This window comes from Ranitomeya imitator, chromosome 3 (genome assembly GCF_032444005.1).
Source record: "Ranitomeya imitator isolate aRanImi1 chromosome 3, aRanImi1.pri, whole genome shotgun sequence".
NCBI lineage: Eukaryota > Metazoa > Chordata > Amphibia > Anura > Dendrobatidae > Ranitomeya > Ranitomeya imitator.
Genome location: NC_091284.1, coordinates 170,654,083 through 170,679,651, shown reverse-complemented (window position 1 = coordinate 170,679,651; position 25,569 = coordinate 170,654,083).

The following is a 25,569-nucleotide window of genomic DNA, read 5'->3' as shown; positions in this document are numbered from 1 at the left end:
ACATCAATTCAGTATTAACCTGCATACCTCCAAATTATGAATATTACATATTTGTAGGGCACACAAAGCTATGGAGAGTTTGACTCCATGGCTGCTGTGGATAATGATATTGAGCATATGCGGTAATTGTGTGATGCCTCTTTACCTCGTTACCTTGGTAACACCTCCTTAATTTCAGGTGTGACGACACAGCATTTATTGTTAATTATGCCAGACGCAGTGGCGTAACTACAAAGTTATGGGCCCCGGTGCGAACTTTCAAATGGGCCCCCCCCCACCATGCCAAAATATTTTCCACCCAAATTCACATTTTCCCTATTAATTTTGCACACTATAGCTTTATTGCAAAGTTGTATAGTGTGACCTCAGTTGCATAACTATCCAGTGCCACATCCTGGCATATATTTGTCCCCCGTACTGCCATTGTTATGTAATGTATAAAAGAAAATAAATCATTATACTCATCAGGGGCTAACATAGAAGTCATGGGGATCCATATGAGAAGTATAATGCACCCCCATAGTACTCCTTATAGTATAATACACTCCCCATAGTCCCCCACATAGTATTGTACACTCCTCAGTCCTCCATATAGTATAATACACTCCTCCGTATATTAAAATACACACCTCATAGTGCTCCATATAGCATAATACACTCTCCGTAGTGCTCCACATAGTATAATACACTGCTCAGTCCTCCATATAGTATAATACACCCCTCATAGTCCTCCATATAGTACAATACACTCCTCAGTCCTCCATTTAGTATTATACACTCCACATAGTCCTCCATATATTAAAATACACTGTTCAGTCCTCCATATAGTATAATACACTGCTCATAGTGCTCCATATAGTATAATGCACCCCTCATAGTCCTTCATATAGTATACTGCACTCCTCAGTCCTCCATTTAGTATTATACACTCCACATAGTCCTCCATATATTAAAATACACTGCTCAGTCCTCCATATAGTATAATATACTCCTCATAGTGCTCCATATAGTATAATGCACCGCCATCGTCATCCATGTTGTACAATTCACTTCCCATAGTATGATGGACCATAGTTCTTCATATAGTATAATATATTCCCCATAGTCCTCGATTCAGTATAATGCAGCCCACATATAGTATAATACAGCCACCCCACAGAGTATACTGCAGCCCTGCCATACAATACAATGTAACCCCCATAGAATATAATGCAGCCCCCCTCATAGTGTAATGCAGCCCCTCCATACAGGGGCAGTGAGAAAGACATGAGGAAATGGTGACTAGGGGGCAGGAGACAAGGACACAAGGGGGGTAGAGGAGACAGGCACAATGGTAACATAGGGGGCTATGGAGCAAGGAAGACAGGCACAAGGGGACACATGGGGGCTAGGAGGCAGGGGAGAAGGTTACAAGGGGACTAGTGGGCAAGGGAGACTGACACAAGGGGACAAGGGAGACTGGCACAAGAGGACACACAGGGACTAGTTGGCCAGGGAGACTGACAAGGGGACACACAGGGACTAATGGGCAAAGGGAGACTGGCACACGGGGACAAGGGACACAAGCATAAGGGGACAAGGGAGACAGGCGCAAGGGGACACACAGGGACTAGTGGGCAAGGGACACTGACACAAGGCTACACACGGGGACAAGGGATAGAAGCACAAGGGGACTCATACGGACTAAGAGGAAGGGGAGAAGGGCACAATGGGACACACAGGGACTAGGGTGCAAGGGAGACAGGCACAAGAGGACACAAGGGGACTCTGAGGGCAGAGTAGATATGGACGCAAGGGCTGCAAGGGGACAGAGGAAGATGGGGGAGACTTGGGAGGAGGGAAGAAGGGGGCACAGGGATTACAAGGACAGGGTAGATGGAGAACACACGGTGAGAAAGGGGAGAGAGGAGACTTGAGAGCAGAGCAGACGAGTCACACAGGGACAGGGGGCAGGGAATGCATGGGGGTTGCAGGAGGACTCAGAGCATGGGAGATGAGGAGCATTGGGAGACCAGGGGAGGAGGAACAAGGTGTGTACAAGGGGCCCGGAGGAGCACAATGACCTGAACCTGGGGACCTACTAGGACATGGGGCACGGGACAGCAGGGAGGAAATGGGGCTGGTGTCACAGGGGGCCAGGGACGCTGGGGGCAGAGACGGCGACACACAGGCAGCAGACACACCTCACTTCTGCCGGTCCCGTACACCTCCATGTTCATCCTCGGATCCTCCATATGGCTGAGCCGCTGCAGCATCCCGCTCCTGGGCGGCTTGGTCCACGTGCCCCCCACTAGCTCTGGAACCGCCTGTTCCCGGTCGCAGCAGCCCCCACAGGCTTTGCCAATATGGCGGCCACCATCACCTGTGCAGATGCTGCGCTGCCTGGGCTCCACACACAGCGGGTGTGCGATGAAGTGATGTCATCACGCACCCGCAGTGTCAGAGGCAGAGGGGAATGATGGGAGAGGGAGCATCAGCTGACGCTCTCTCCTCCATCATTGCTTTGAACTGTACCGGCATCATAAACGCCGGTATAGTTCACTGCGGCGGTTACGCCCCAGCCTCACACCCACTACAGATATCAAACACACACACACACTACATATATAACACACGCACTACAGATATCACACACAAACACACCAGCTCATATACATATCTCACACTCCTCTCTGGTAAAGGGGAGGCTGATATTAACCTGCAGCTCCTCAGCTTCTCCTGCTTGCACACCGCTGTCATGTCCCGCCCCTCCCCCGCTCTCCCCTCCAGTCCCGGGGCTCAGAGCAGGAGACACTGTTAGTCTCACAGCGCTGACTGGAGCTGCTTCCAAGTTCCTAACTCTCCCATACCCCGGCTGCCCCCTCCCCCTAGATACGCCTCGGACTGTTGCCGTGCGGGAGGGATCTCCTCCTGCACTGCAACATGGTGTTGGCCGGTGCCTCTGACCTGCAGGGCGGAGGGCCCCTGACCTGCCGGGCCCCGTCGCAATGGCGACCGCTGTGACCGCGGTAGTTACGCCACTGGCCAGACGTATTTTTGAGTAGGGCAAGAAACATAAGCAATTGTTCATATGAGCTGGGACGTTGACTCTTTAATTGATGTTTGCTGATTTGTTGAATGCTTGTTGACTAACTATTGTATCCATCCCTGCACTTAATATTCTGCTATCCTTGAGGAACAGAGGTGGAGGTTAATTGAACAACTGATCTTTGTTAATTTGGTTAATGACTGCTGACTACCTATTATATAAGTCCATGCAGCTGTTTTTTCTGCAAACATTGAAGGACAAAACATGCATTTTATTTGAACACTCAAAGTGACCTCCTCCCACAGCTCCCCAAATCTGTGGATAATAGCCAGAATAAGAGCTGTGGGCTGTAAAAGAGGGATCTGTCTCTGTTTCCAGAGACTCTACATTATAGTAGCCAAGGCACCAAGACATCAACTGGAGGAATACAGATTTGAGACTATACAGCACAACAACAAAGGAACCATGGCACCAACTAGAGGAATACAGATCTGCTCCATTGACTATCACTGAACCCTTAAAGACATTTAGAGAACCCAGGTTGGGACAATCAAGTCACCTGGCCACATACAGGTGCTTCTCACAAAATTAGAATATCATCAAAAAGTTACTTTACTTCAGTAAAGTTAAATACCCGAGTTCCTTATGGCTTAAATGCGAGGCATGATCTAATTACTCAATATAAATTATTTACAGTGTCGGAAATATGCCTTCAGTCTCTCTTAATCATGTATAAAATGTATATAATGTTATTTTTATGTTGTTTTTAACTATGTATATGCAATGTATATGGGCAGGTGGAATTGACTGTATGCAAATATCCACCAATGAAACTACTTAATTGTGATACCTTGGTTCTAATGCAGATCATCAGGTCAAAGGCGTAGATCGTCATTAGGTTCTATAGCAAGTGTGTACCGAGTGCTGGATATCATATATATGGATATATTTTTATTTTTTTTTTCATTAAAAGTTATTTTTTACCTTCACCACCCGCTGGACACACCTGCTTTTCTGTTGAAGGAAAAAGTGTGGTACAAAAAAGTGCACAAGCAACCGGGATAACCACAGCATTGAAAGGATTTTGATAAGAAAAGGCCATTCAAAAATTTGGGGGAGATTCACAAGGAATGGGCTGCTGCTGGAGTCATTGCTACAAGAACCACCACACACAGACTTATCCCGGACATGGGCTACAAGTGTTGTGTTCCTTTTGTCAAGCCACTCATGACCAATAGACAACGCCAGAAGCGTCTTACCTAGGCCACAGAGAAAAAGAACTGGAGTGCTGCTCAGTGGGTCAAGGTGTTGTTTTCAGATGAAAGTAAATTTTGCATGTCATTTGGAAATCAAGGAGGTAGAGTGGAGAGCTGCTCTAGGTCTAGTGTGAAGTTTCCACAATCAGTGATGGTTTGGGGAGCCATGTCATTTGCTGGCGTAGGTCCACTGTGTTTTATTAAGACCAAAGTCAGCACAGCCATCTACCAGGAAATTTTAGAGCACTTCATGCTTTCCTCTGCTGACAAGCTTTTTGGAGATGGAAATTTCATTCTCCAGTGAGAATTGGTACCTATCCAAACTGCCAAAAGTACAAATACCGGGTTTAAAAACAACAGTATCACTGTGCTTGATTGGCCAGCTAACTCGTCTGACCTTAACCCAAAAGAGAATCTATGGGGTATTGTCAAGAAGAACATGAGAGACACCAGACCCAACAATGCAGACAGTCTGAAGGCTACTATCAAAGCAACCTGGGCTCCCATAACACCTCAGTAGTGACACAGGCTGATCGCCTCCATGCCACGCCACATTGATGCAGTAATTGATGGAAAAGGAGCCCCAACCAAGTATTGAGTGCATTTACTGAACATACATTTCAGTAGGCCAGCATTTTGCATTTTAAAATCATTTTCAAGCTGCTGTTATAAAGTACAGTATTCTAATTTGCTGAGATAATAACTTTTGGGTTTTCATTGGCTGTAAGCCATAATTATCAACATTAACAGAAATAAATGCTTGAAATAGATCACATTGCTTGTAATGACTCTATATGATGACTCTATATAATATATGAGTTTCACTTTTTGTATTGACGAACTGAAATAAATAAATTTTTTGATAATATTCTAATTTTGTGAGAAGCACCTGTACATCAATATACTCTGTCAGCTTACTAAGCTTTCTACCTCCTCTACGCGGGTGTCCACTAGAGATGAGCAGTGTTCGAGTCGAACTGTTCACCAATTTCAAATTTGAGCTGTTTGGGCGGTGTTTGAGACGAACTCGAACAATTTAACAATTTGCTTAAAATTCGGCTGTTCGAGTTTCTGTTCGATACTGTTCATTCACATTAAAACTGTTTATCAATGTTAGTAGACTGTTTCAGTGTATAGTGTGCGGGGGAGGGGGGGGCACCTGGGATAGATCTGTGCTGAAATAATGCCAATCTCCATTTTTTTTCTTTCCCGCATTTTCAGTGGGGCGGTGCAGTCTCTCAGCCTATCAGCAGTGCACACACACACAGCAAAGTGCATGTGATGCACACAAGCAAGGGCATGTGTCAATAGCTATGTATGTCACATGTCCTTGCCCTATAATAACCAGCCATTTTCCCCGTCGCCACCATTTCCTCACTGCTGCAGCTTAGCGTTAGATGGCACCGCTGCTGCTGTGGGCGCTGTACAGTATAAGAGTGTGAATTGCGAGCGAATTTGCAGTTAGATAGAGAGAGAAAGGTTTAGGGAGTCGGGACTAGTTGTAATATCAGCCCTTTTCAGGGTAGGTTACAGCAGTTCATAGCACTTTTTTCCAGGCAGGTCTGTGCCAGTGCTGTGCAAGTGCTTGTCACAGCATTTGGTGTAATCTAGCTCAGCCAATCCTTTTGGGCTAGTAGCATTGTCTGGTAGTCATCTGAGTAGCCTGCCTGTGAAGCTAGCTACACCGCCTGTGTATCTAATTATTTTTTACTGCATCTAACCCAGTAAATCCGTTTGGGCATAGTAGCAGTATCTGCACGTCAGCGGAGTAGCCCAAAGGGTGAAGCAAGCTACACCGCCTGTGTATCTAATAATTTTTTACTGCATCTGACCCAGTAAATCGTTTTGGGTCTAGTAGCAGTGTCTGCATGTCAGTGGAGTAGCCCGCCTGTGAAGCTAGTTACACCGCCTGTGTATCTAATAATTTTTTACTGCATCTAACCCAGTAAATCGTTTTGGGCTTAGTAGCAGTGTCTGCACGTCAGCAGAGTAGCCCGCTTGTGAAGCTAGCTACACTGCCTGTGTATCTAATAAATTTTTACTGCATCTAACCCAGTAAATCGTTTTGGGCTAGTACCACAGTTTGGACACTCAGCTCTGCTCGGTTTCCATTCATCGTTTTTTGTGGCAACAACTACAGAGTTGCCAATTAGTTAAGCACTAAATGAGTGGCAAAAGGCCTGCTGCTGGTGGAAAGGGGAATAGGCGTATTGGAAAGGGATAAAAAGGTTGTGTCCGTGGGGTAGGTGGTAAAGCAACAGTAACATCTGCAGAAGAAAGACCATCTTCCAGCCAAAGCAAGAGGTCTACTTCTTTTCGTGGACAATCTGATATGATCCCTTTCTTACGACCATCGCTACGAGCATCGCTACAAATTCCAGATGAGGCACAAAAAGAGCAGGTACTTGAATGGATATCAAATGCTCCTTCAAGTGGGCTCTCCTCCACCTCAACTTCAACATCACAAATCCTCCAGTCCTCAGAGGTGTCACCCCAATCGCACTTGCTTCCTCACAGCTCCCAAGTCTCCAGCCGCCCGTCTGAGTATGGCGTAACACAGATGGTTGAGTCTGCAGAGCTGTTTACTCATACTATAGCCTGGGAATCAGAGGTCTGCTCCAGAGCTTCTGTGAATCCAGACAAGGAAATGATCTGCACTGATGCCCAGAATCGTTGCAAGTCGGATCCAGGCCCAGATGAAGAAGGTTCTGAGCATAATGTAGACCCTCGTTCCCAAACTGTAACTCCTGTTGGTGGAGACAATGAGGAAGATGATGGTGAGACTGAGATGCCTGATTGGAACAAAAACTTGACTCTTCAGTCAGGGCAGGAAGAGGTTGGCTCTGAGGACGACGGGTGTGAGAACACACAGGGCGATGACAACAAGGTTGGAGACCCCACTTACTGTCAACCCACAGTCTGCCAGTCCATGAGGTCAGCAGATTACATGGGGGAAGATGCTAGTGATTACCAAGTTAGGTTGCGCCTTCCTGGGCTGAGACGGAGTACTGGAAGCACGTCAACAACACGTCCTCAACCACAACTATGCTTCTGAGCACAAGTCGTGGTGGCTCTTCAGGTCGTATGGGCTCTAAGCCTTGCAAAGCCTGGGCATTTTTTGAGATTGCAAAGGATGACCCAACTCATGTTGTCTGTAAGATTTGTCATCAAAATCTCAGTAGAGGTTAAAAAATGAATAGTCTGAGTACTTCATGCATGAACCGTCACATGGATATGAGGCATAAGTTGAAGTGGGAAGCTCACTGTGCTACAATGTAGCCTAGTGGGCCGGGCCAACCACCATCTGCCCCATCAAGTGCATCCGTGGCATCTTCATCCTCTGTAACTGTGGAGACAGAAGTCACACATGGATCTGGATGCAGACCTTCCACCTCTTTACCCACAACAGCCAATGTGATTGGCAGGTTGTCAGTACATTTGCAAGTGGAAACATCTGCTGGTGTTGAGCACTCTCCAACATCGAGACCACCACATTTTGATCAAGGCAACATAATGTCTCCGCCTGCACCTTCCTCACAGACCAGCAGTTTGCCGGAGACACCCTACTCAACCCAGTCTAATCACGGCAGCCAGCCCTCGGTCCCTCAGATGTGGACAAGTAAAAGACCATTTCCTCCTAGCCATGACAAAGCTAAGAGTTTGAATTTCACCATCTGCAAGCTGTTGGCTACAGAAATGCTGCCTTTCCACCTGGTGGACACAGAGGATTTTCGAGACCCTATGTCCCTCGCAGTGCCCCAGTACCAGATGCCCAGTCGCCACTACTTCTCAAAGAAAGCTGTGCCTGCACTACACCAGCATGTCGCACACAACATTACTGCTTCCTTGAGAAACTCTGTGTGTGATAGGGTGCAATTCACCACAGACACTTGGACGAGTAGACATGGACAGGGGCATTACATTTCGGTGACTGGACACTGGGTAACTATCGTGACATCAGGAGAAGGGGCTGCTGTCCAAGTCATGACATCCCCACGAGTTGTGCATCGATCCTCTGTATCTATAAGTTCCATCACTGCTTTTGCCTCCTCAACCTCCTCTCGGTCCTTCACCTGCACCCAAAACCTGTCTGGTAATGCCACCTGCACTCTAACTGCGCAGAAGGAATCCTGCACACCTCCTTACTATGCTGTCACCAGGGTTCAACGGCATCAGGCAGTGTTTACATTGAAATGTCCGGGAAATGTGAGTCACACAGCTGAGGAGTCGTGGTCAGCTCTGGAGACCGAGTTCCCTCAAAGTTTGTCTCCACTGAACCTGCAGCCAGGGAAGGCTGTGTGCTACAATGCTGCAAACCTGGGTGCAGACCTTCGCCGGGGCAATGTCACACACGTGCCTTGTATGGCTCACGTTTTGAACCTGGTTGTCCAGAATTTTTTATCCCACTATCCTGGACTAGATGGGGTTCTGTAGACGGCGCGGTCGCTGTGTGCTCACTTCTGCTGTTCGCATCCCGCAACTCAACGACTTACATCTCTACAGAAGTCGTTGGGCCTGCCAGTTCACCGGCTGAAATGCGCTGTGCCCACATGGTGAAATTCAACTCTGCACATGTTGCAGTGACTGTGGCGCCATCGACGAGCCCTGGTGCAATATGTTATGACGTATAGCCTGGGCCAACGAGATCCAGAGGTGGGGCAAATCACACTGCAGGAGATGTCTCAGATTAGGGACCTATACACCCTTCTGCACAGTTTTGAAATAGCGACGAAGATGTTTAGTTCGGACGATGCCATTATCAGCATGACTATTCTGGTCATTTACATGCTGGAGCACACCTTAAACAGTATTCAGAGTCAGGTGGTGGGACAAGAGGAAGAGGAGGAGGAACAGGAGGAGTCGTATGTGGAAGGGATATCTCCAAGGTCCAGACGGTCGGCAGCACCAAGGTGGCTGGCATTGGAGGGTGGGGGAGAGGGATTACCAAGGGCGCATGTAGCAGCCAATCTGTTGAGGAAGGGGCAGGAGCCGAGGAAGAAGTGGAGGATGAACTGGGGCTGGGCATGGAAGACTCATCAGATGAGGGAGACCTTTATCAAATTTCTGTTGTGCGAGGTTGGGGGGAGAGGGCAGAGGAAGGAAGCATGATTCTCACCTCGCCGCCACCAAGACAACAAGGACTTGGTCCTCCAATCGTTTCAAGATTTTTTTAGACCATCCTTTGCAAGGCCACAGGAGACAAGAAGTCTGACGCACAGTCAACGCCTAGAGAGAATGGTACAGGAGTATCTCCAAGTTAACATCGATGCGATGACTGTGGAACAGGACTCTTGCTCATTTTGGGCTTCCAATCTGGAAAAATGGCCTGAGCTCGCCACTCATGCCTTGGAGATCTTGTCGTGCCCCGCAGCCAGCGTTCTCTCTGAACGTGTGTTCAGTGCTGCTGGTGGTGTGCTGACAGATAAGCGCACGCAGCTGTCCAGTGAGAATGTAGACAGACTAACGTTCATCAAGATGAAAAAATCATGGATCCGCAAGGACTTTTCTACCCCTGTGTCATCTTGGGGAGACTAAAAGCTTGATGATTTTTGAAAATCACCTCACCAACCATTTTAAGAAACTCTGGGGAAATTGATGCCACTTAAGTGGTGTCTGTGGCCCAATTTTTGGAAAGAATAGAGACTCTTTTTGGAGTCCCTTTGCTGTGTTTTACATGATGTTGGAATCGTCAATTCCTGGTGGGTGGGGTTGCTCCCCCCCCTTTTAACCTTTAGAAACTACATACACTATGGCTTGGGGTAACACAGATGGTTGAGCTTGCAGAGCTGTTTACTCATACTATGGCCTGGGATTCAGAGGTCTGCTCCAAAGCTTCAGTGTCTGCTAGTCAGCAGAGTAACCCACCCATGAAGCAAGCTACATCGCCTTTTTATCTAATTACCGTATATACTCGAGTATAAGCCAACCCGAGTATAAGCCGATCCCCCTAATTTTGCCACAAAAAACTGGGAAAACTTAATGACTCGAGTATAAGCCTATTGTGGGAAATGCAGCAGTCAAAAGTAAAAATAGATACCAATAAAAGTAAAATTAATTGAGACATCAGTAGGTTAAGTGTTTTTGAATATCCATTTTGAATCAGGAGCCCGATATAATGCTCCATACAGTTTATGATGGGCCCCATAAGATGCTCCATATTAAAATATGCCCCATATAATCCTGCATAAAGGTTAATAATGGCCCCATAGGATGCTCCATAGACACATTTGCCCAATATAATGCTGCACAAATGTTGATTATGGCCCCATAAGATGCTCCATAAAGATATTTGCCCCATATAGTGCTGCACAAACCTTGATTATGGCCCTATAAGATGCTCCATACGGACACTTGCCCCATATAGTGCTGCACAAACGTTATGGCCCCATAAAGTGCTTCACAAATGTTATGGCCCCATATAGTGCTGCACAAACGTTATGGCCCCATACAGTGCTTCACAAACATTATGGCCCCTTACAGTATAGTGCTGCACAAACTTTATGGCCCCATACAGTGCTGCACAAACGTTATGACCCCTTATAGTGCTGCACAAACGTTATGGCCCCATACAGTGCTGCACAAACGTTATGGCCCCTTATAGTGCTGCACAAACGTTATGGCCCCTTATATTGCTGCACAAATGCTATGGCCCCATATAGTGCTGCACAAATGTTATGACCCCATATAGTGCTGCGCAAACGTTATGGCCCCATATAGTGCTGCACAAATGTTATGGCCCCATATAGTGCTGCACAAATGTTATAGCCCCATATAGTGCTGCACAAACCTTATGGCCCCATAGATGCTCCATACGGACACTTGCCCCCTCTATGGGAGGTGGAGCCGCATATTCATTACTGTAATGAGCGGTATCATATGACCGCTCAGTACGGGAAGAATCTGCTGCTGCCGGCGCCGGGGAAGCCAGGGACCTGCAGGGACCGCACTAGGAGTAGGTGAGTATAATTTCACAGCCCCCGCTCCCCTTCCCCTGCCGACCCCTGCGTATGACTTGAGTATAAGCCGAGAGGGCTAAAGATATTTATTTTTTTTAATTTTTTGTCATGACGTCTGGGTGTTGGTAGGCTGATTTTAGATTTTTACTCCAGCATTTTTTGATTTCAGAAGGGCATGACATGCCTATATCTGTGTCTCCTCCTCCTTTTACTCCACTCCTTTTCTTTTCGCCTGACTATATGAACTTGTGACTTTTCCATGTGTTTGTTGTGTCTCCTGAGCAGTTTGTCAGCTTTTGGACACCTTTTAAGGTGTTTTCTATGTGTTTTCTATGTGTTTGTGATTGCCTTCCATTGGTTTCAATGGCATTTGACGGTGTTCGTCGAACGTTCGACGAACATTCGTCGAACACACCCCAATGTGATGAACCAAACTCGAACACTAGGGGGGTGGCTCAACACTAGTGCCCACCAAAAGAGGGGCGCCACTGGTTGGAGTTTTTGGCCCTGGAAGCCCTGAAGTGGCAGATGTTCTAATTCCCGGCAAGACAGCGGAAGGATGAACTATGCTATTTCTACCATCTTGTGTACCTGCTGGGTCTGTACTATATATTATTGATTGTTGTTGATCCAAAAAATTATTACCATAGTGTGTCACCCTCACCCTCTGTTGTCTAAATAGTATTCTGTGCACGTGAAAGGAGTAAGAGCATTCAGTGAATTGAGACCTGGTCCATTCTGACTTTCAAAAGACAGCCAGGCCAGTGGACAAGAGAACCCACTGACCCTCATTATTGATGAGCAAGCATGTTTGTCACTGCTCGATACTCACTCGTGCTCGAGCATCAGCGTGCTCGAGATGCTTGTTGCTCGGTGAGTATTTTTGAATGCTCGCACGCAAGCTCGGATCGTCACCTCGCATGTTTGGTGCTTGTTAGACAGCCAATAAACATGCAGGTATTCCCTGCCAGTCTCTGCAATGCCACAGCCATGTTGGTAGTGGCATTACTGTGATTTGCTGGCAGCATAGCGTCATCGGGTCTAAATGAAAGCCGGGGCACTATGCTCGGCACAGTGTACCAATGGAAACAGGCAGAGCAAGGAAAGTTGCTGCTGAACCAGGGACAGAGTTTTAGCTTGGCATAGGCAGAGATTAGGCAACATTTATATTTCTTTCTATTGCAACATTAGGGATTATGAATATTATTAATAATCAATATTAGGGTTAATCAATATTAATACTGCTCTTAGCAGCACTTAGGAAGATATTGTGTCGAAGGGATAGTGTTTGACCGTATAGGTCATACCAAAAGCCCTTCTCAGGAAGAATATCCTTTTTGCTCTTGATTCTGCAAATTGTTCTGAGCAGGGAAATATTACACTAGTCCATCTGAGATGTGCAAATTTTCCTGAAATAGTAATCCTGCAAAGATTTGTCAGCAGGAAAATATTATATGCCATTTATACTGCGTCAGATGTGCTTAAAAAGCATACAGCCTGACTTGGTTGGTTAGCAATAGCATCACTAAATTTTCTACTGCAGTGTAACAAGTTTATTAGAGGTGGGCAAATATGAATCCTGCAAAGTTTTCTCAAAAGGGGCATATCATACCTAATTTAAAATGTGCAAGCAGCGTAGTCAGGGACAGGGAGCTGCACTTGATGCTGATGGTGATGAGCGCAGAGGCTGAGGTGAAACCGTGCCTGCTGCGGCAGCATGTCAAACACACATCATGTCAACTTAGCTTCCTGTCCCACTTTGTAGGGGAGCACAGAACAACACTCTTGAAGCCAGACCAGTGTGAAAAGGTTGTTGAATAGATAGCAGATAATGCTTCCAGTCAGTTTGCCTGCACCACCCTGCCTTCCACATGGTCCATTCTCAGTAGCCATGATTCTGGACCACATAATCCTCACCCTGATCTTCCTTCTTCTCAACATGTCGAATGCACAGACAAATGATCCCACACTTGGACACTTTGCAGAGCTGCTTACATTGCCATTTATATATTCTGGACTCTTTCCCACCCCTGACGAGGTGGTGGACGATAAAGTCACTGACCCAACCTGGGAAGGTGACATGCAGAGTCAGGACAGCACCACAGAGGGAGAGGGATCAACAGCACCACAACAGGCAGGAAGAGGCAGTGGGGTGGCCAGAGACACAAGGCAGGCAACTGTTCCCCAGAGCACCAACACGGGTGAAACAGCCAGGCAAAGGATTAGGCATTCCTGAGTCTGGTGCTTTTTTAAAAAAAGACGGACCAGTTAACTAAAAAAGGCCATTTGCAACATCTACCATGCCAGCATCAGCAGGGATAGCAAAAGTACCAGCCTGACCACAACCAGCATGATCAAGCACGTGACAGTAAAGCAATCAACTAGTTGGCCCGAACACCAGAGTCCAAAAACAGTGTCTGTGGGTAATACCACAGCAACTTCCACCTTTCTATGAGCACGTCAATCCCCTGTCCATGACACAGGCGACGATGCCTCCCACCCTGCACCTGTCATTGCAGACTTGCAACCACCGTCAGCCACCTCATCCATGACCTTGTACCAGTGCATCATTCTGTTGTGCCCACTAGAGATGAGCAAATATTTTAATGTTCAGCTAAGATTACGATCACCAAATTTGCAATATTTGCTGATTTATAACATAGCCAAACTCCATTCAAGTCAGTGCGAGGCAAAAACAAATGCATGCCTCAATTCAGCCTCAAAAGCTGCCTCAATTCATCCACAGTACAAATTGTAGCATGGCACGGCAGCAATCAGCCATGCGTGAGGTATCGGAGTGTAAGATAGCATTCACAGCTTTGAATTGAATGTCAAAGTAAGACGAGGTGGGTGAGGGATCGGTGTAGGCCTGCTGTGCTGGGAACACTGATACCACATGCAACAGTGCATCGTGCTTTCATGCTGAGCCACACTCAGGTGGCACAAATATCAGTTTAGTAGACTACTATTGTCAGAAAAATCAAAGCATAGTAACACGGAGAGTTGACTCAAAGAGTGGAGTGGAGGACTGCTGGTCTCGGATGTTTCGGTTGCTACAGGCAATACACATGAAGGAGACCCAGCCAAGAGTCTATTCATTTACAAAAATTAGTGCCAGACACCAACAAAGTGGCATCAATTTACCAACAGTAGAAATAGTATAATAGGGACCGACAGGTCTTCCACCATACCCAACCCAGCAGATGGACAGTTAGCAATCCAACCAGGAGTGTTCACATTTACAAAAATTAGGGCCTGACACCACTGAAGTGGCGTAAATTTTATAAGAGTAGAAATAGTATCATAGGGACCGATATGTCTTACACTACAGCCTACCCAGCAGATGTAAACCCAATCAGGAATCTTCAAATTTAAATTATCAGGGCCTGACACCACCGAAGTGACATAAATTTCACAAGAGTAGAAATAGTATAATAGGGACTTAACACATCTTCCACTACACCCAACCCAGCAAATGGAGCCAAACCACGACAGTTCACATTTCTTCAAATTTGTGTTAACATCTGCAGCAGCAGCAACAGCAAGCGCAAAAGCAACACTAAAAATATCACAAAGTGCAGTTACATGAGATTAATGCAGCACATTTAAAAATGCAACATCGCCTAGTCTGTACAGTCTGCGATTGGGGTGCAAAAGTCCTTGGAGATCCATGACTATTTCATCTTCATGAAAGTTATACAGTCTACACTTTCAGGGGACAGCCGACTGGCTAATCCATCAGGACACCACCAGCAGCGCTGAAGACTCATTCTGAGAGAACGTTGGCTGCCAGGCATGTTAAAACGTTCAAGTCGTGTAAGGCGAGCTCAGGCCACTCATCCATTTTTGAAGACTAAAATAAGAGAGGGTCCAAACTCTCCCTGATGGTATTGATATTCAGTTCTAGATACTCCTGCACATCCTCTCCATTCGTTCACCACGTGTAAGACTTGGACTCTGTTGGGCTGTTGTCCAACAAAAGTGTCAAAGGATTCACAGAAACAGCTTCTTCCACTTACACTACTGCAGCTGCTGCTGTTATTATTCTTTTGGCATTGAAGAATTGACATGCTGGAGGTTGGAAGTCTAGAGCTGTGTGCCTCACTGCTGTCTTGGGGAAAACCTCTCTTAAGCTTTGTAAAAGCGTTTTTAGATACACCAGCATTCACGGGTCCCTTTCCAGTGCGGGAAGCATATGTTGGGCTCTTCCATGAGGTCTATGCTGTGTTGGTGGCTGGGTAACACTGATGCTTGCTTCCTCTGTCCCCTCTCGGCAACCATGAACAAAAGAGATGATTATCCTCTTCATGTCCTGACAATTGCTCTCCCATGATAGTTGGTGAGATTTTTTTCCTGAAATTCTGTGCCCTTTTTTCTCCACACATACATTTGATCATTGTGGCCAAAGAGTTCTATTTTAACCTCATTGGTCCACAATATTTGTTTCCAAAGGCATCAGGCTTGTTTAGATATTCTTTTGCATACTTCTGACGCTGAAGTTTATGGTAATGATGACTCTTCCATGAGGGCCATATTTGTGCAGGCTTTTCTGAACAATAGAACAATGTTCCACAACTCCAGAGTATGCAAAATCTTTCTGAAGGTCATTTGCAGTTAATTGGGGGTTCACATTTGCTTCTCTAAGGCTACGTTCACATTAGCGTTCCGCTAATGTGTGTCGCTGTTGCGTCGGCGACGCAGCGGCGACGCAGCGGCGACGCGCCCCTATGTTTAACATGGGGGACGCGTGCGTTTTTTTTGTTGCGTTTTCCGACACGTGCGTCGTTTCCGACGCTAGCGTCGGATGCAAGAAAATGCAACAAGTTGCATTTTTCGTGCGTCTGATTTTCGTCAAAAAACGACGCACGCGTCGCAAAACGCAGCGTTTTTGCGTGCGTTTGCGCGCGTTTTTTGTGCGTCGTGCGTTGCGTCGCCGACGCAGTGGCGCGCAACGCTAATGTGAACGTAGCCTAACAATCCTATGAATAGCTCTCATTGAAATTTTGCTTCGTCTTTCAAACCTTATCTTGACCCTTACTGTTCCTGTTAACTGCCAGTTCTTACATTTTGAACTAAAGAAAGAGCAACTTGAAAATATTTTGCTGTTTTCTAATAGCATTCTCCGGAATTGTGGGCCTCCGCCATTTTCATTGAGCTTTTTCAGCTGCTTAGAAAAACCCATGGCTGCTGCGTTTTTTTGGCACAAGGTTAGAGGAGGCTTGGTTTTCATTTACCTGGGAAATTTGTATCACCTGGCCTTTCCTAATGATGATAGTGAACAAGCCATAATAACACTAATAGGCTAATTAACCCCTTAATGACCAGAGGTATTTTTGCTTTTGCATTTTCATTCTTTGCTCCCCTTCTTCCCAGAACCATAACTTTTTATTTTTTGATCAAAATGACCATGCGAGGGCTTGTTTTTTGTGGGACGAGTTGTACTTTTGAACAACACCATTTGTTTTAACATATTGTGTACTGGAAAACAGGAAACTATTTCAAGTGCTGTGAAATTGCAAAAAAGTGCAATCCTACAGTTGTTTTTTTTCTCACCATGTTCTCTTAATGCTAAAACTAAAACCTGTCATTATGACTCGCCAGGTAATTACGAGTTCATAGACACCCAACATGTCTAGGTTCTTTTTTATATAAGTGGTGAAAAAAATTTCCAAAATTTGTTAAACAAAAAAATTGTTCCAAAATTGTTCATTTTCCGAGACTCATAGCATCTCCATTTTTCGTGCTCTCGAGTTGCATGAGAGCTTATTTTTTGCTTGGTGAGCTGATATTTTTTTATTGATACCATTTTGGTGCAGACACAATCTTTTGATCGCCCATTATTGCATTTTAATACAATGTTGCAGTGACCAAAAAAACGTAATTCTGGTGTTTTGACATTTTTTCTCATTACGCTTTTTAATAATCGGGCTAATTTTTTTTTTATTGATAGAACGGGCGATTCTGAATGCGTTGATACCAAATATGTGTATGTTTGAATTTTTCATTGTTTTATTTTGAATTGGGAAAAGAGGGGGTGATTTAAACTTTTTATTTTTTTTATTTTTTTAATATTTGTAAAAACATTTTGTTTTTACTTTTTGCATGCTTCAAATAGTCTCCATGGGAGACTAGAAGCTGCACATGTCTGATCGCCTCTGCTACATACAGGCGATGATCAGATTGCTCATAGCAATCTGCCTAAGACAACCATAGAGGTCTGCTTGAGACCTCTAGTTGTCATGTCAACCCATCGGTGACCTGCGATCACGTAATTGTGTCAACAATGGGCGGGATTCACAGATTGACAGCTGCATTTTACTTGTTAACAGCCACGGGTGGATCACGATTCGACCCGCGGCTTTTGCTGACACCTGTCAGCTGTATATATGTTAGGACTGGCGGAACGCACCAAGACAGATGATATAGATGCGTTCGCAGTCCGGGGTCCACCGTGCAGGTGAAAACCTGCTGCTAGCAATTTGCAGACTATATGGCGGTACACTAAAGTATACACACGTGGGTTAAACCTCACCCAGCGTGAAAGAAGCAATCCTGTTAAGTCACAGGACCGCGGTACCGCACCTAAAGCGCGAGCAAGTAGTCAGCGTACTCAACCCCAGCCGGGATTGAAGTCCGATTAGACCCTTGCTGGCACTACACCGCAACTGGGCGTGAAAGGAAACCAAATAGAAATATATAAATGCACAGGAGTGCGAGCAATGCCGCACAGACAGACGCCACCAACCACCCAGGCTTGGGTATGGAAAGCGCAAGGCAAGCGCTAGGCGCCGTACAGGCGGACACAGCAAGAGGACGCTGTAATGTGTGTATCGTGCAGATGATTAGTCGGGCGCTAGATAGCTACCAACATCCACGAGCAGACAACAACTCTAGGGAGGGATATTTAGGAGCTTTCATCCATCGACATACATCCATCGACATACATCCATCTACACACACACATATAGCATTATAAGACAATACTAGCGCATGGCCGTGCGGTCATGCGCAGTTTATATAGTTGCAGCACAGGAAGTGGCTACAGCACTTTTGCCCTTCCAAGACCTGCCAAGAGGACCAATGGAATGTGCTGCAGAGCCTGAGCACATGACCCTCGATCTCCAACGGGAGATCTTACCCTGGGCATGCTCAGTACGTGCAGACAAGGACTTAGTCCCAGAGAAGTCCGCTCGCTGCTGACCAGCACTGACTTTAATGGCAGAGACTGGAGAAGCAGCAGTAACTCTCAGAACAGAGTGAGAATGAGCAAGACGCTGGGACCGACGTCTTTGCTGAGCAGACTCCACTGCGGCTGGATAAGAATGGGAGACCGCAGCGGAGGTGGTTTGAGATTCCCCCTGTGCAGAAGCGGGAACTCGACCCCTAACATGGCCCCCCCCTCCTTGGGCCTTGCTACGTTCGAAAGCAGCAATGAGCTGCGGAGCCCGAATGTGCTCAGCAGGCTCCCAGGATCTATCCTCAGGACCGTAACCCCTCCAGTCCACCAAATAAAATTTTTTGCCACGAACCACCTTGTACCCCAAGATAGCGTTCACCTCGTAATCGTCCGTAGACGAACCCGACGTCCCAGTAGATGACTCAGAAAACCGGGACATGTAGACGGGCTTAAGGAGGGACACATGAAAGGTGTCGGTGATACCTAGGCGTGGAGGAAGGGCCAGACGGTAAACCACAGGATTAACCTGTTCGAGGACCTTAAAAGGACCTAAGTAGCGAGGTGCAAACTTGGTAGGCTCAACTCGCAGCCTGATGTTACGGGCGGAGAGCCACACTAAGTCGCCAGGAGCAAAGGTTGGAGCGGGGTGCCGATGTGCGTTGGCGGAGGACCTCATTCTCTCCTTGGAAGCCTGAATGGCTTCCTGAGTGCGATCCCAAATGTCCCATGCCTCCACAGCCCAGTCTGCCACCCTGGAATCGGCGGAAGACACGGGCATGGGCACAGGTACCCGCGGATGCTGACCATAGTTAAGGAGGAATGGAGTCTGTCCAGTGGAATCAGCGACAGCATTGTTAAGAGCAAACTCCGCCCACGGTAGCAAAGATGCCCAGTCATCCTGCTTAGCAGAAACAAAATGTCGCAGATATGTGACCAAGGTCTGGTTGGCTCTCTCTACCAACCCATTCATCTCGGGATGATAAGCCGAAGAGAGATTCAACTCGATACTGAGAAGACGACAAAGCTCTCTCCAGAACCGAGACACAAACTGGGGACCTCGGTCACTGACAATTTTGTCTGGCATACCGTGAAGACGAAAGATGTGTTTGACAAACAACGCTGCCAAGGCCCGTGCAGAAGGTAACCGGGGAAGCGGCACCAAATGCACCATTTTAGAAAAATGGTCGGTGACTACCCAAATAACGGTACAGCCACGAGACTTGGGCAGACCCACAACAAAATCCATCCCGACCATCTCCCAGGGCCTGTCTGCCACCGGCAGAGGGTATAACAAACCAGCTGGCCATTGTCGGGAAGACTTATTCTTGGCACAAGAGACACATGCCTGAACGTAGTCTCCAATGTCACGAACCATATGTGGCCACCAGTACATTCTCGCCAGTAACTCAGATGTCCTTTTTGCCCCAAAGTGTCCACCCACTCTGGACGAATGAGCCCAAGAGAGAACCTCCGGACGCAAATTGATGGGAACAAAAGTCTTGCCCGGGGGCACAGACTCTAGCGAAACCGGAGCTACAATTCTCAGACTCTCCGAAGGGACAATGAGCCGAGGCTCGTCCTCCTCCTCCTCAGCTGACACGAAGGAGCGAGAGAGAGCGTCAGCACGAATGTTCTTCTCCCCGGCAAGATAATGTAGGGTAAAGTGGAACCGGGAGAAAAACAAGGACCATCTGGCCTGACGAGAATTCAGCCGCTGGGCTGTTTGTAAATAGACCAAATTCTTGTGATCCGTGAAAACTTGGTATGGGAACCGAGCACCCTCCAAGAGATGTCTCCACTCCGAAAAGGCCAACTTCATTGCCAGCAACTCCCTATCCCCGATGGAGTAATTTCTCTCCGCTGGTGTGAAGGTCTTAGAGAAAAAGAAGCATGGGTGCTTCCGACCCTGAGCATCCTTTTGATAGAGGACTGCTCCAGCACCAACGGATGAGGCATCCACTTCCAAAAGGAATGGCTTACCCACATCGGGACGATGTAAGATGGGAGCGCTAGCAAAATGGGACTTTATAGAAGTGAAGGCCTTGGAGACCCCTTTGGACCACGATTTGGGATTCGCTCCCTTCTTGGTGAGGGATACCAAGGGAGCTACCAAAGTTGAGAAGTGGGGAATGAACTGGCGATAGTAATTTATGAACCCCATAAAGCGCTGCACCGCTTTAAGAGAATGGGGTTCCTGCCAGTCAATCACTGCTTGTAGTTTGGCAGGATCCATAGCCAATCCCTGGGCCGAGATGATATAGCCCAGGAAAGGCAAGGACTCCTGCTCAAACACACACTTCTCCAACTTTGCATATAAGGAATTCGCCCGTAAGAGTTCGAAGACTCTGCCAACATCTCTCCGGTGGGAGTCAATATCTGGAGAGAAGATGAGAATATCATCCAGATAGACTACGACCGAGGTAGAAAGCATATCCCGGAAGATATCGTTGACAAAGTCCTGAAAAACGGCTGGGGCATTACAGAGCCCGAAAGGCATCACCAGGTACTCATAGTGCCCATCCCTGGTATTGAAAGCCGTTTTCCATTCGTCCCCCTCACGGATGCGAATCAGATTGTAGGCACCCCGCAGATCTAATTTGGTGAATATTTTAGCTCCCCTTAATCTGTCGAAGAGCTCCGATATCAGGGGCAACGGGTATTTGTTCTTAATAGTGATAGCATTGAGACCCCTGTAATCGATGCAAGGACGTAACTCCCCGTTCTTCTTCTGCACGAAGAAGAATCCCGCCCCTGCCGGAGACACTGACTTCCTTATAAACCCTCTAGCCAAATTCTCCTGAATGTATTGAGACATAGCCTCCGTCTCAGGGAGAGAGAGGGGATATACCCTTCCCCGAGGAGGTTCGGCTCCAGGCAAGAAGTCGATAGGACAGTCGTAAGGGCGATGGGGAGGTAGAGTCTCAGCAGCCTTTTTAGAGAACACGTCTGCATAACACCAATAATACCTGGGAAGTGATGAAAGATCTGTGGGTACCTCGGTAGTAGAAACCTGTACACACTCACTCACACACCTGCCCAAACAAGACTTACTCCAACCCAATATTCTCCCTGAGGACCACTCAATATGTGGGGAGTGGAAACGGAGCCAGGGTATTCCCAGCAAAATCTCATCCATTCCCTCAGGAAGGACAAGAAGGGAAATAATCTCCTGGTGGGAAGGAGATATGGACAGCGAGAACGGAACTGTCTGGTGTGTGATTTGCAGTGGGAGTGTCGCCCCATTCACAACTCTAACCGTTACTGGTTTGGCGAGCATGACTAGTGGTATAGCATGACGTGTAGCAAAAGCAGAGGACATGAAGTTTCCATCTGCTCCAGAATCCACACAAAGCTCGACTGTTAGAGTAGAGGAGCCTAACAGGATTGTCCCTTTAAAGGACAGTTTGGAGGAGAATGCAGCTGTATCTAGTGAACCTCCCCCAATGGTTACTAGACGCGATCGTTTCCCGACCGCCGCGGACATTTATTGGCGTAATGTCCATGTTGTTGACAGTTATTACAAACCACGGGTACTCGAGTGGCTAGAGATTTAGGTCCCGCTCGAGAAACCTCCATGGCCTCATGGGAATCTGATGCCAAGACAGGGGATTCCAGAGGTCTGGCGAAAGTTGGAGCCAGCCGAAACCTCTGCCTACACTGGGTCCGCTCCAACCTTCGCTCGTGAAAACGGAGGTCGATGCGGGTAGACACAGAAATAAGTTCCTCCAGTGTGGCCGGTATCTCCCTAGTGGCCAAGGCGTCCACATGGTCTGCCAGCCCCCTCCAGAACACCGGAATAAGAACTTTGTCTGGCCACTCCAACTCTGAAGCTAGAGTCCGGAACTGGATGGCAAACTGGCTGACCACGGACGTACCCTGTGTAATAGACAACAATTGGAGTGCAGTGTCGTGGGTAACCCGAGGCCCTAAAAAGACCTGCTTCAGAGTGTCCAAGAAGAGAGGAGCACTCTGTACCACACGATCATCTCGCTCCCAGAGTGGCGTTGCCCACTCCAACGCCCTGCCCGACAAGAGAGATAGGATAAATCCCACTCTCGCCCGCTCCGTAGGAAAATGTGACGCCAGGAGCTCAAGATGTATAGAGCACTGGCTCACGAATCCGCGACAATGTTTACTGTCACCAGCAAACTTGTCAGGAAGCGGGAGACGGGATAAAGTCGGAGCAGGGGTGACAGCGGACAAACTGGCTGCGGCTACACTTGCAGCCTGAACAGCTACAGCAGTGACATCCACAGCTGAGGTTGTACGCTCAAGAGCCGCCAACCTTCCCTCCAGCTGCTGGATGTACCTCTGTAAACGCTGGTCGTCCGCCATTTTACTAGCCAGACCCTGGCGCTAGTATTCTGTTAGGACTGGCGGAACGCACCAAGACAGATGATATAGATGCGTTCGCAGTCCGGGGTCCACCGTGCAGGTGAAAACCTGCTGCTAGCAATTTGCAGACTATATGGCGGTACACTAAAGTATACACACGTGGGTTAAACCTCACCCAGCGTGAAAGAAGCAATCCTGTTAAGTCACAGGACCGCGGTACCGCACCTAAAGCGCGAGCAAGTAGTCAGCGTACTCAACCCCAGCCGGGATTGAAGTCCGATTAGACCCTTGCTGGCACTACACCGCAACTGGGGCGTGAAAGGAAACCAAATAGAAATATATAAATGCACAGGAGTGCGAGCAATGCCGCACAGACAGACGCCACCAACCACCCAGGCTTGGGTATGGAAAGCGCAAGGCAAGCGCTAGGCGCCGTACAGGCGGACACAGCAAGAGGACGTTGTAATGTGTGTATCATGCAGATGATTAGTCGGGCGCTAGATAGCTACCAACATCCGCGAGCAGACAACAACTCTAGGGAGGGATATTTAGGAGCTTTCATCCATCGACATACATCCATCTACACACACACATATAGCATTATAAGACAATACTAGCGCATGGCCGTGCGGTCATGCGCAGTTTATATAGTTGCAGCACAGGAAGTGGCTACAGCACTTTTACCCTTCCAAGACCTGCCAAGAGGACCAATGGAATGTGCTGCAGAGCCTGAGCACATGACCCTCGATCTCCAACGGGAGATCTTACCCTGGTCATGCTCAGTACGTGCAGACAAGGACTTAGTCCCAGAGAAGTCCGCTCGCTGCTGACCAGCACTGACTTTAATGGCAGAGACTGGAGAAGCAGCAGTAACTCTCAGAACAGAGTGAGAATGAGCAAGACGCTGGGACCGACGTCTTTGCTGAGCAGACTCCACTGCGGCTGGATAAGAATGGGAGACCGCAGCGGGGGTGGTTTAAGATTCCCCCTGTGCAGAAGCGGGAACTCGACCCCTAACATATATCAGTCAGATTTTCCGTTTTGTAATTTTTAAAATGTAAAAAATAAGAATACATTTTTTTTGCCTAAAATACAAAGGAAATGTGTCATCTTTAACTTTATGCCTTTTAGAGATCATTTATTCTTCAACTTGCTTAACTGTTCACAATAACAGTAATTTTGACCAGGTGTGCCCAAACTTTTACATGCCACTGTGTTGTGAATTCAGCTTTTGGGCTCCCTCTGGTGGTTGTAGAGGGTAATGCAGTTGTGCCTGGACTGCAGGAGTGGACAGGTGTATCTACTAATTGCAAAACTGACTGGGGTATATAGCTTTGCTGGATCCTTTAGTCAGTGCCAGTTGTCCATTGTTCTTGAAGGATTCACTTCCCTGCTGGTCTCTCCAGTTTGCTGTGTTTTTCTACAAAGATAAGTCCTGGCTTTGTTTTTGCTGTCCACCTGCTGTGGACCTTACAGTTCTGTGCATTTTCATGTTTTTGTCTTGTCCAGCTTGGTCTGTGAAGGATTTTTTGAAGCCTAGCTATTTCTCTGGAGATGCAGATATACTCCCCATGTCTTTAGTCAGATGTGGTGATCCATATTTTCTGTGGTGGATATTTTCTAGTGTTTTTATACTGACCACATAGTACTCTGTTCTATTCTTTCTTTTTATCTAGTATGGCCTCCTATGCTAAAATCTGATTTCATATCTGCATATGTTATTTCCCTCTCCTCTCACAGTCAATATTTGTGGGGGGCTATCTATCCTTTGGGGATTTTCTCTGAGGCAAGATAGGTTTCCTGTTTCTAAGCAAAGAAAATCAACCATCAGCACTCAGTTTGGGGGATGCACGCTCCAAAGTCCAAGGATCCAATCGGACCGAGAAATCACCAAAGAAGGAGAGAGAGCAGCATCCATGCCAGGTGAAAAAATATCCAAAAGAAGCTTTATTCTGCCATAGAAAGTTACAACGTTTCGGCCAAGGTGGCCTTTGTCAAAGGCCACCTTGGCCGAAACGTTGTAACTTTCTATGGCAGAATAAAGCTTCTTTTGGATATTTTTTCACCTGGCATGGATGCTGCTCTCTCTTCTTCTTTGGAGGTTTCCTGTTTCTGTCTTTAGGGGTAGTTAGATCTTAGGCTGTGCCGAGGGGTCTAGGGAGTGTTAGGTACCCCCCACGGCTACTTCTATTTGCGCTGCTAGGTTCAGGGTTTGCGGTCAGTACAGGGACCACCTTCTCCAGAGTCCGTCTCATGCTGCTCCTAGGCCACCAGATCATAACACCACTGTATGAGTTGTGTCTTTGATGCCAGTGATATGTACCTTGTTTAGAAAACCTTGTCCAGTGACTTAATTGTTGATTTGCCCATAGCCAGTCTATTGACCGCATCTCAAGTGACTGATCCAAGTAGGTTAGGGGTCCTTATCAATTTCCAGTCCATCGCTGCACATCTCAAATGAGTTTCAGTCATACCATATCTTTATTTTTTCTTAACTTTGAGTAGCAGTCCCAAGTTCAAACTTTTCATGTTAACACTCTGTAATAAGTTCTTAATTTCATTTACGCTTGTTGCTATCAATTTTTTATCATCTGTGTATTTAAAATTGTTGATGATTCACCCAGCAATTTTGATTTCTTTTTTTTTTCAGCAAGTCCAGCTTTCCAGAAAACAGCATCGGCATATAAATTGAAGGGAAATGCTGACAGAATGCAGCCTTGTCTGATATCTTTGAACCATGTTCCTTTCAGTCTGTTGCTTCTTGGTCAATATAAAGGTTTTTAATGAGGCTGATCAGATGGTTTGTCACACCCATAT